This window comes from Gracilinanus agilis, chromosome 2 (genome assembly GCF_016433145.1).
Source record: "Gracilinanus agilis isolate LMUSP501 chromosome 2, AgileGrace, whole genome shotgun sequence".
NCBI classification, from domain to species: Eukaryota; Metazoa; Chordata; class Mammalia; order Didelphimorphia; family Didelphidae; genus Gracilinanus; species Gracilinanus agilis.
Window position 1 is genome coordinate 531,295,050 of NC_058131.1, and position 11,351 is coordinate 531,306,400.

At 38.3% G+C, this 11,351-nt stretch overlaps 1 pseudogene; it reads right to left on the reverse strand.

Moving 5' to 3' along the window:
- Positions 1–1,288: 1,288 nt before the first annotated feature.
- LOC123235977 lies at positions 1,289–10,051 on the reverse strand (annotated as a pseudogene).
- Positions 10,052–11,351: the final 1,300 nt, after the last annotated feature.

The following is an 11,351-nucleotide window of genomic DNA, read 5'->3' on the forward strand; positions in this document are numbered from 1 at the left end:
CTGTTTGCCTCAGTTTCCTTATCTGTAAAATGATCTGAAGAGGCTTTGGGAAATAGTTTGAGCAAAGGCATAGAGATAAAAGATGAAAACAGAATAGGGGATGGAGTATATTCTAGCTTTATTTAGTTATAGAATAAGGAAATGTGTCACCTCTAGGGAAACATTGTTATGTCTTTGGCAAGAAAAGCCAAAATGGAATCATGAAGAGTCAGGCATGACTGTAACCGAATGAACAATAACAAAGTACAGATACTGCTTTCATTTTACAATGAGAAAGCTAAAGCTCAGAGAAGTTAAACAAGTCACATAGCTCCTATGAAAGGGAAGATTTGAAGATATTTTCAGAGTGTTAAGCCACACTGCCTTGAAGTTCTATTTTATATGTGTGAGCATGCCCTTTTCCCTTTCATGTACGTGCGTCATTACATTGCTTGTATATAGTTTCGATTTCTCCTCCACCACTCCTTCCACGTGAGTGTCTTGGGTGAGCTCCCTCTAGTTTTTTTTTCCATTGGTTTATGCAACTTTATTGAAAAATAAATCAATTACTAGCAGAGCTATTAGTTGATTGCTCATCCATTGACAGCTTGCATCATTTATTCAGTGCTATATTAAACAGTGTATTGGAAGATAGATTAACTAATAGCTCCAAGCCTCATAACAAAATTTAAATGAAAATTACAAAAAGTTCAAGATCCTATTTTGGAATACAAGGGGTGTTTGACTTCCAATTTCCATTCTCTGTAGAACAAGATCAGGTCATTCCTTTGTTGACATGCATAAAATACATCACATTTTCTGTTCTCTTATGCTATAAATTCAGTACCAATTCTCTAACCACATCAGTTATGAGCATAAAGTATATCATGAAACCTCAAATCTCTAACATCGGAAGGCTTAAACAAGATGGATGCTGCTACAGTAATGTTGCTTCCTTTGATATGACAATTGTGCATCCATCTCCCTTCCCCTCAGATGGTATCTTCAGCATCTGTTAGAGCAGTGAGGAATGGGGTTTTAGTCTCATAATCAAGTTAGAGTGAAGACATTGGCCACATAGTACACATGCTCCATTTTTTAAAAAATTCTGAATCTTGGGCAATTGTTCTCTTGTAAACTACTTTACAGTTTCCAAAAGCAATTATTGTCCAAAGCTGGAAGAACTTAAGTCTTCTCAGATGAGCATGTGCATGAATGGAGGGAGGTAAACAAAAAATAAAATTAAAAAAGATGAGGTCTGATAGGGGAGCAGCGGGATAAGAAAATCAAAAAAGGAACAGTAATTTAAAGTTTATTCCAGCTATAACGCAGGTTATTCTGACTTTAAGGTAGCATCACATGGCATACTTCTGAGTCCATTCTCGAGATATTCTGTTGTACTTGTCTCTGTCTGTTTTATAGATCCGTGCAATCTCTGGCACTAAGAGGTCATCTGGGTTTGGATCACATAGCAGTGAACAAATGGATAAAAGAACTTTAGAAATAGTTAAAGCAAGAAACCACTGTGATCTTAGAATATCGAGACAAATGTTGCCATTACTGTTAATGTTTGGATGATAAATTCTTGTTGTAAATGCAACCTTAGGTGGTTTGAGGGGGTAGTCTGTAGGGAAATGAATTTTCAAAAAGAATACACCACCTTGATATGGCTGTCATTAGGTCCCATAATTGTGGCTTGCCAATGAAACATATCATCCCCAACTGGACCTGCAGAACACTGTGCTGGAGGGTCACGGGCCAAATCGCTAAGTTCCTTATTAATCCGTTTCAGCGCCCTGCTGTGTGCTTCTTTCTGCCTGACTCCTCGCTCCTACGATGGGCAGGTGGGTCCCACCAAAAGCTCTGATTATCCCGAGGAGCGGGGAGGGGATGGAGGAAGGGATCTTTCTTCTCACACCAGCTCCACCAGACACAAGCACAGAGGGGCTGGGGCCTCCCTCAAGCTGCAGCCTTGGCCTCCTCCCCACGCGGCAGCTGGTGCCTCCTGGGCCCTACCGGGCTCATGAGTACCTCCCTCTAGTTTTAATAATAAACTTTATAAATATTATACTTGGAGATGTTGGATATTAATTTTAAAATCTACAACATACTCATACAGGCTTGTTGAATTTCAGTTCACAAGGAGGTATAATGGAATCTCATCCATCTCTCTCTCGGAGGAGAGTTGGATTCCTGCTTGCAATGAAACAGAAGATCCAGTCTGTAAAGCTGGCCTGTTCTGTGCTCCTCAGAGAGGGGGTACTGGACCAGAATTATATCTCTACCTTCCTCCTCTATGTTGCTATTCTGAGAAATGATCGTTAGGTTCGAGCTTCTTTCCTTGTCCTTATCTCTCAATGGCGGAGTGTTCAAGTTTATGAAAAGGATTCTTCTTCTGCCATATTCGAACTACAGAAAGACTATCACACATATATAGTGGTGAATAAGTCCACTTATCCAAGTCAATAGCAAACAAAAATCAGAACTTAAAATATACCTGACAAATACAGAGTAAAGTGAGATCTTCCACTTGGAACTCAACAGAAAGAATGACTTCCCAAATTCACCCAAGCGAAATTGCCTGAAGTCTTTGGTGTAGCAAGATTTGTTGTGTGGTTATTTAGTCCTATCTGACTCTGTGACCCCATTTGATATTTTCTTGGCAAAGATATTGAAGTGGTTTGCCATTTCCTTCTCCAGCTCATTTTACAAGTGAGAAAACTGAGGCAAACAGGATTAAGTGACTTACCTAGGGTCACATACCAGATGTGAACTCAGGGAGATGAGTTTTCCTGACTCCAAGCCTGGCACTCTATCCAATGGACAACGTACTTGTCCCAGGGACATGTTAAGGATCCAGCTACTTCTATATGTTAGCTTCTTTCCAAAGTCTAAGCCATATGTGTCCCCTCTCCATAATGAAAACCAGAAAAAGTAACAGTCCTCTTCCAAGTTTTCTACAATTCACAGGCTTGGAGTTTCAAGTAACCATTCTGTTCATCATTGAGTAGAACCTTTTGCAAAAAACCCAGGCTTTAACCCAGTTTCACTAAGTTTAGAGATATACAGCTGGAAGGGTTTCAGAAGCCAACTATGCAAATTCCATTAATTTAGAGATGAAGAAATTTTGAGATCCTCAGAGTTTAATTTGACTTAGCTACGCAGTGTGTTTTCTGTTCCTATTGCCATCATTTAGCTTCATCTTCCTCTTCTGCTGGCCCCTCTGTAGATCTGGAAGCATACTGCTCAAGCAATTCTCTCGGATTGTAAAGTCTTTCAAAGGCTCTATTTTAATTATCATTGAATGTCCAACAGAGCAGGTGCTTGCAAAAAATAGGACCTTAATGCAATCCAATTCAATTCACTTCGCATTTATTAGTTATTAATTTCCCCCATTATGTGCAAAGGACAGCTAGGTGGTACAGTGCATGGAGCACTGACCTTATAATCAGAAAGATTCATCCTTGTGAGTGAGTTCAAATCCAGCCTCATACACTTACTAGCTATGTGACCCTGGACAAGTCATTTAATCCTGTTTGCCTCAGTTTCCTCATCTGTAAAATGAACTGGAGGAAGAAATGGCAAACCACTCCAGTATTTTTGCCAAAAAAAAAAAAAAACCCAATAGGGTCACAACATGTTGGACCTGGAACTGAAGAGACTCAAAGGCAGTAATAATTATAGGCAAAGCTCTGGGAATATAAGGAAAGCAAAGGGGAAAAGATGTCTCTGACCTCAGAGAACTTTCATTTTAAGGGAGGGAAGAGATATAGCATTTACATAACTATTAATTTTTACATCTGTGTAATGAATATTAGTAAGTTCTTGTTGAAATGAATAGCAAAACTGTATGCAGAAGGGCTAAGAATTCAAATTTATATAGCATTTGTCATCAATGACAAATCTGTGAGCTGAGCTCAAGCCACATATCCCAGATCACATATTCTTTTTCTATAATCAAGGGCCTATGAATTTGGGGTGTATGTTTGTATGTGTGTGCATGCTCATAGACATCTGTATTTGATAACTGTGTTTCAATATAATTGGCTTCCTGTATAATGCTATATATTTGATTGTATATATTTAAAATCATTATTCTTAAGAGTTGATAGACTTCAGCAGACTGCCATGGGGATCTATGACACAAGAAATGCTAAGAATCTCTGTTGTAGCTGTACATAGTCACTCATCACTCTATACATTCTTGCTGATTTTTCCTAACTAGTGTGGTATTTGCTGAAATCAAATGATCTTGACAGCTGCCTCTCCCTTCCCTCCTTTCCATTCCTCTCCTCTCTGACTTGGAGAATGCTGTTCTCTGGTAAGTCATAAGGAAATCACTTAGATGAATCAAACACACCTGTTGGGGAAACGAGTTGGGATGCTGAAGAACAGGGGTAATTAGAGCCCAGAGCTCTGGGAAAGCTGGCAGGCACTGGTGTTAACAGATGTTGTTCCACAAGCCTCACCACCATGACAGTGCTGAATTGCCTGGTGCATCACTTTTTCCCCTTCTGTCCTTACTCATTCTTCTCTCCCTCATCTCACTGGGTGAGTTTGGCTTGGCTTTCCTATGGAAGAGGACATTTGTAAGCCAAAGCACAATATCTAGTAGTTTGATTGGAGAATTATGAATCAGGACCCCTTTGGAGGAGATTGCCTTTACTCACTGGATGACCATAGTCAGTTTCCCAGCTTGTAAATATTCGATCTCTCTTTATTTATTCTTCTCCTGATGCCTGAAAATATGCCCAAATCTTCCATATTTCAAACAACAATTTCATTGGATCCTGCCAACATCCCAAACACTCATCTGATAGTTCTCCTCTTTCTAACAGTTTGACTCCTGGAAAAAGCTCTCCCACCAACCCTGCTCAAATCTCAGAAATCTGACTTCTAATCTTAATTCTTATCTAAAATAGTTCCCCCAAATTCACCAATAATCTCTTTAATGCAAAAATCCAATAGCTCTTTCTTAGTCTTCGTCCTTCTTGACTTCCTTGAAGCATTTGACCTTTTTGACCATCTGAATCTCCAGAATACTCTCTTCTCCATGGCTTTCTTGACATTGCTTTCTTCTGGTTTTCCTTCTACCTCTCTAACTATTCCTTTCCAATTAATCTCTTCTGCTAGATCATCATCCCAGTCCTGTTACTCTTGTTTGGATTCTGAGAACTAGAGTTCTGAGCTCTTTTCAGGACCTTCTTTCCTTTCTACTTTCTTTCTCTCTCAGTGAACTCATCAGCTTTCATGGATTTAATGATGATTTTGACTCAAACAACTCCCAAACATAGATGTCCAGTCTTCATCTTTCTCTTGACCTCCAGTGTCTATATTTTTAAACCTTTACCTTCTGTCTTGGAACAGAATATTGTGTATTGGTTCCAAAGCAGAAGAGCAGTAAAGGCTAGGCAATGGGGGTTAAGTGACTTTCTCAGGATCACACAGCTATGAAGTTCTGGGTCAAATTTGATCCTAGGACCTCCCATCTCTAGACCTGGCTCTCAAGCCACTGAGTCACCCAGCTGCCCCCTATATTTTTAACGTCTTGAAGGATAAGCCCATCTGAATATTTAATAGTTATTTCAAAGTCAGTGCTTGGAAAAATAATATATTATCTTTGTTGTTTTATCTAAAACTCACTCCTTGTCCCATGAACCTATTTCTGTTGAGATCATCAGTATCCTTCTAGTCACTCAGGTTGATTTGTATTCTCAGAGGCATCCTTGCTTTTTACTTATCTCTCCATATTGAATTAGTTTCCATGTGTGATCTTGTTCAAAAATATTTCTTCCTTTCATGCTTTTTTCCTTATTTGTACACTCACCATCTTAATTCATGCCTCTATTTCCTCTTTCCTATACTATTACAATAATTTCCACTCATACAATTTTTGACATTATCTTTTAATGCCTAGATATTTATAATTTGTTATTTTTAATATGTAGAGTCAATTTACAGCCATTATGGGGCATACCATTGATCTTTGATATATAGTTTTGTGCTAAGTCATGATTTAGAATGATTTATCTCAATCTCTGCATTCATATGTATGTTTGTATGAATATAGCTACATATCATCTTTATCTATACTTATACTTATATCTTCACTTATATTTATATTTTTTCAGTCATTTCAGTCATGTCTGATTCTTTGTGACCCCATTTAGAGTTTTCTTAGCAAAGATATGGGAGTGGTTTGTCAATTCCTTCTCCAATTCATTTTACAAACGAGGAAACAGAGTTAAGTGACTTGCACAGGGTCACATAGCAGGCAAGTTTCTGAGGTCAGATTTGAATTCAGAGAGATGAGTCTTCTGGATTCCAAGTACACATCCCAGATCTCTATGTACTATGGCATCCCTAGATATTTTCTACATGGAAATTTATACCTCCATATCCAGGTCTCTATTTATATCTCTATCTCTGCCTCTAGCATAGCTGAAAGAATACTGGGTTTTTAAAAAGATAAGCTATTATCCAGACTATGATATGAATGGATAAATCATAGAGCTGGCCCAGCATATGTCCTGGAGATACACTGTGGATTGATACAAATGAATTTGATACAGTGCTGAATAATTGGAAGAGAATAAACTAGATTGAATTTGGGGCAACTGAATAACATTCTAGAACAAAGTTCATTTAATCTTATGTTTAGCAATATATTATAGTTGCAAGTTTCCAAGGTGTTTGGCATCTATTCTATTATCTCATAGTATAGTAGAAAGAAGTTGGTAGAAAGGAGCTGGAGCTTAGATTGGTATTGGTAGGTGTAAATTAGTTTACTAAGGTAGGCAAATTCGTTTTGTCTTCCTTCAAAGTTTCCACAACAAACCTTTCTAGATCCCTCTTAATGCTAGTGCCTTCCCTCTCTTGATGATTTCTAAGTGATGCTGCCCGTATCTTATTTGTAAGTAGTTGAAAGCATCATGTCTCCCCCATTAGACTGTGAGATTCTTGAGATCAGTATTTTTCTGCTTTTCTTATCCCAGCACCTAGCTAGGTGCTTCACATATAGTATGTATTTATAAATGCATGTTGACCTAATTTGAGTTCGGCTCTTCATACTTCAATTTCCTTGGCTATAAAATGGAAAAAAAATAATTCTAGGATTTGCTACTTCCCAATCTTGAGAGGGAAACCTCTCCCTCACCCCATTTCTTTTTTTTTCTAGATCTGTGATTTCATGGGTAAAGGGAACCTTTAATAAGGAGATTATCTGTGAATGAAGATATTTATCTTTCTGCAACTTATAGTCATAGAGAGTTGATTAAGACCCTAAGAAGTGAAATTAGCCAAATCTAACATTTTCGCAATCAACAAATATTTATTAGCTTCTTTCTGTGAGCCAGGTATTGTGCTAAGTGATGGCATACAAAGAAAGCAAAAATAGTGCCTGCCCAGAAGAAGCTTACATTCTAATGGGGAGATGGCATGGATATGGCTAGGTATGTACATGGATACATCTATAATAGGTGAAGATCACTTTTAAAAAAGAAGTTATTTGGGGAGGGCTTGTAGGGAAAGGCTTTAGTAGAAAGTGGGATTTGAAATTAATTCTTTATTCATTTTTCAGATATCTCTGACTCTTCATGATCTCACTTGGGGTTTTCTTGGCAAAGATACTAGATGGTTTGCCATTTCCTTCTCCAGCTCATTTGACAGATGAGGAAACTGAGACAGATTTAAGTGACTTACCCTGGGTCATATAGTTTTGAACTTTTGAACTCAGGAATATGAATCTTTTTGATGCCAGGCTCAGGACTCTATCCACTGTGCTGTCTAGTTGTTCCCTTTGAGATGGGGCTTAAACTCAGGTCTTCTAGACTTCAAAGTCAGTTCTCTATCTGCTGTGCCCTCAGTTCCTCTCTAGAAAACTTGAAATTCTCTATAAAAATGGATCATTATTAGTGGCTATTATTATCTGTTCTTTAGCTATTATTTCTGATGTTTTTTTTTTCATTTTCTTGGGGATGGAGTTAAGAAGGTGCAGTAGCAAGAAGAAAGTCTCAAGCTGGGCTCTCCATGGAATTCACCACATGAACGAATCCTACTTGGCTATTGTTGCTCTGAAGAAACAAGGAAGTTCTGAGTCACTGTGTGAACATAATCTGTGGTGTCACCAAAAAAGGCACGTGGCAATGTCAGTCTTTCCTGGTATTGAATAACTAGGCAAATGGCAAATGGACTTTCCCTGACCCTGTCTCTCCTCCCCCTTTAAACGCTGTCCATCTGACCACTGAGGGGAAGGTGACCTCATCGCACCTGGCTGCAAAGCTGGCAGCAGAGATCTTACCAAATACCCCTGAACTTGACACTAGCTGATACGATTTCTTTGCCTTTACCTGTTCTTGCAGAAACTCATAATCATGGGATCATAGATTAGAGCTGGAAAGGCTCTCAGGGGCCATCTGGTCAACTGCTTCATTTTTTACAAAGGAGGAAACTTAGAGAAACTTGACTTGCCCAAAGTCATAAATATGCTCAATAATGGTGGCAATATTTGAACCCAGGTCCCATCACTCCAAACCTAGTGGCTTTTCCATGTTTTTACACTATAGTTGCCTATAAATTAAGCTTCTAATATTGAGGAGCCTTGAAATGCCAGATCAGGTTTCATTAGTGCGTCCCATTTAACTCCATTCTCACGTCTACTTGTTTCCACTTTCAAATACAACAATAATCTGAACTTGAGAATTCTTCATAATATAGCATCCTAATGTATCTTACCTTGTGAAAGTTATTGACATTTTACAACCATCAGAGACTTATATGTGGAACAACGCAAATGAGAAATTTCAGAGTTCTTTCCATATATGTCCCCTCGTTTTTCCTCTGTTCGCTTAGCTGCAAAAATCATCAAAATGTTCAAAATCGTAGTCAGCAACTTGATGAGTTGACCTTTCCTAGTGGCCTGGAATGAATGGACGTGGAATGTTCTCATTTAGCACTTGGAGAACTCTCAAACCCAGGCTGAGCTGGTAGAATGACTGAGAGTATGTGTGCTGGGGGAAGAGTAGGGAGATACAAAGCTTGGACAACAATCCTCTCTGCCATTTACCAGGTTGGGGCAATCAATTCATACCTCAAGGGCTCAGTTTCATCATTTATATAATGAGGTTGAATGATACATGATCTCTAAGGTATCTTCCAGTTTTCAAATGCCGATTCTAACTTTTTATCATAATCTGGGGAATGGGGAAAGGAGGCGGAATGAAGAAAACAATTTTGTTCTGGGATGAAGTGAGTCAGGATGTCACTAGTGTCAGGAGAGCGAGTGGACTTCTGTCTTCTAACTCTATAATATATCTAGGAAATCTTTTACATTTCCCTTATATTAGGAAGGGGTATTTTTCACTGGGAGGGCAAAGTTTAAAGGAGAACCAAAAGCCCCAAAGTATTATGTCCAAGCCTGCTCTACAGCATATTGTCTCCAAATGGGATAAGAGTCAGTTTGGTTATTCTGATACTCTCAGCACATCTCATATTCCAACCAAAAGATTGTTTCCAGTGGAAATTGCTGTGTTGACATACTCAAAACGGGTGAGCTATGCTTAGGTGTTCTCTAAACATTTGGTTCCACATCAACTTCGCTGAATGGACCATCTGCTGGATGAGTTGATGGGATATTCTCATCCAAGACTGAAAGCCTGTTACACCAGTGAGTTGCCCTTAAGTGCAGAAACAGATCGTCTGCAATTTCATGATTGAAGTAGGCCATGGATTTAGCAATAAACCCATTTAAGTTCCTGTGGATTCTTTGCATCTCGGTCACCTTTGGGGTTTACTTTCCATGTGCTTGCCAATAATGGATTTCACTTATGTGTGGTCTCTTCCAGATCTCTGAAACCCTCTTAAGTTGTATGTTTTTCAGTCATTTCAGCCATCCACCCACTCTTCAACGTGTAGAACATCCAAGTATGTCAGGGAAGATTACAGGATCTTCAAAACCTTCCTTAAACCAAATGTTTCTTACGAAGACTTTGTGACATGACCTTCAAGCTGAGTACTAGAAAATCAAGAATCAGCCTCCCAGGATTATTCTTTCCAGACATGATGGTCTAACCATGAAGGAATAGACTGAAATCCTACTTTTGAGTAAAAGACTTACTCAGCTGTGTGAACATGAGTCTCTGGGCTTTGGTTTCCTCATCAGTAAAACAGGAATGCGTTGGTTGTGATCTGTGTCATTTAGGTGAGAATATTCACATGAAGAAGGTCACAAGTATTTGCGTATTTTTTAGTATTTGAGGAAAATGAGATTAATGATACCTGCATAAAACTATTAGAAAATCAAATAGAAAATGTATATCAAATTTTGCAACACTTCAAAGTATTATATCAATGTAATAATGCTGCTGCTGCTGCTGCTACTGGTAATGATGATGATGATGAAACGGAGAAGGATTTGGAGTAATTATGTTCAGAGATAATACCAGAACCTATTTCTTTCCATTTTTATTTGAACACTCTTTGCAAGTAACTTTTATGATAATCTCATTATTACAGTTGTTAAAAATAGGAACGATAACTAATTCATTTAATTCCCTTGTAGATGAAGGGTTCCTCAACCTATTATTTTGAGTCATGGAGTCCTTTGGAAGTCTGTAGGAAGGCTATAGATCCTTTCTTTTTATAATTTTATTTATTTATTTATTTGTCTGTTTATTTATCTATCTATCTGTCTGTCTGTCTGTCTGTCTGTTTTTTTTTTGTTTGTTTGTTTATTTGTTTTTTTAAACCCTTAACTTCTGTGTATTGGCTCCTAGGTGGTAGAGTGGTAAGGGTGGGCAATGGGAGTCAAGTGACTTGCCCAGGGTCATACAGCTGGGAAGTGTCTGAGGACAGATTTGAACCTAGGTCCTCCGTCTCTAGGCCTGACTCTCAATCCACTGAGCTACCCAGATGCCCCTAGATCCTTTCTTAGAGTCATGATTTTAAATGCATAAGATAAAACACATTAGGTTAAAAAGGAGACTAGTTTTTTTGAAATAGATAACATTTTTTTTAACCTTTCACAATTCACGATGGAAAGACCTGCCATATAAAAATTGTTAACAGGCAGGACCATGCAGAAAACAAAAAACAAACCCACCAAAACAACAAAAAACAAACCCTACAAGGAATCATTTCATTTCTAGATCTTCAATTTTCTTTCTAGGCCCAACTTCTTCATCAGCTTCCTGACTTATACCCACCTCTTCATTTTTTTTTTTCCTGGACCTAAGATTTTATTTGTATATAGAACTCCCAGAGAAGAAACAAATCAGCATCTGTTCTTTTAAGTAATGGTCTTAAAGCACTGTCTGGGGCATTCACTGAGTGGTCAAGTGATTTGCCTAGAGTTCCATAATCAATACAGATTGGAG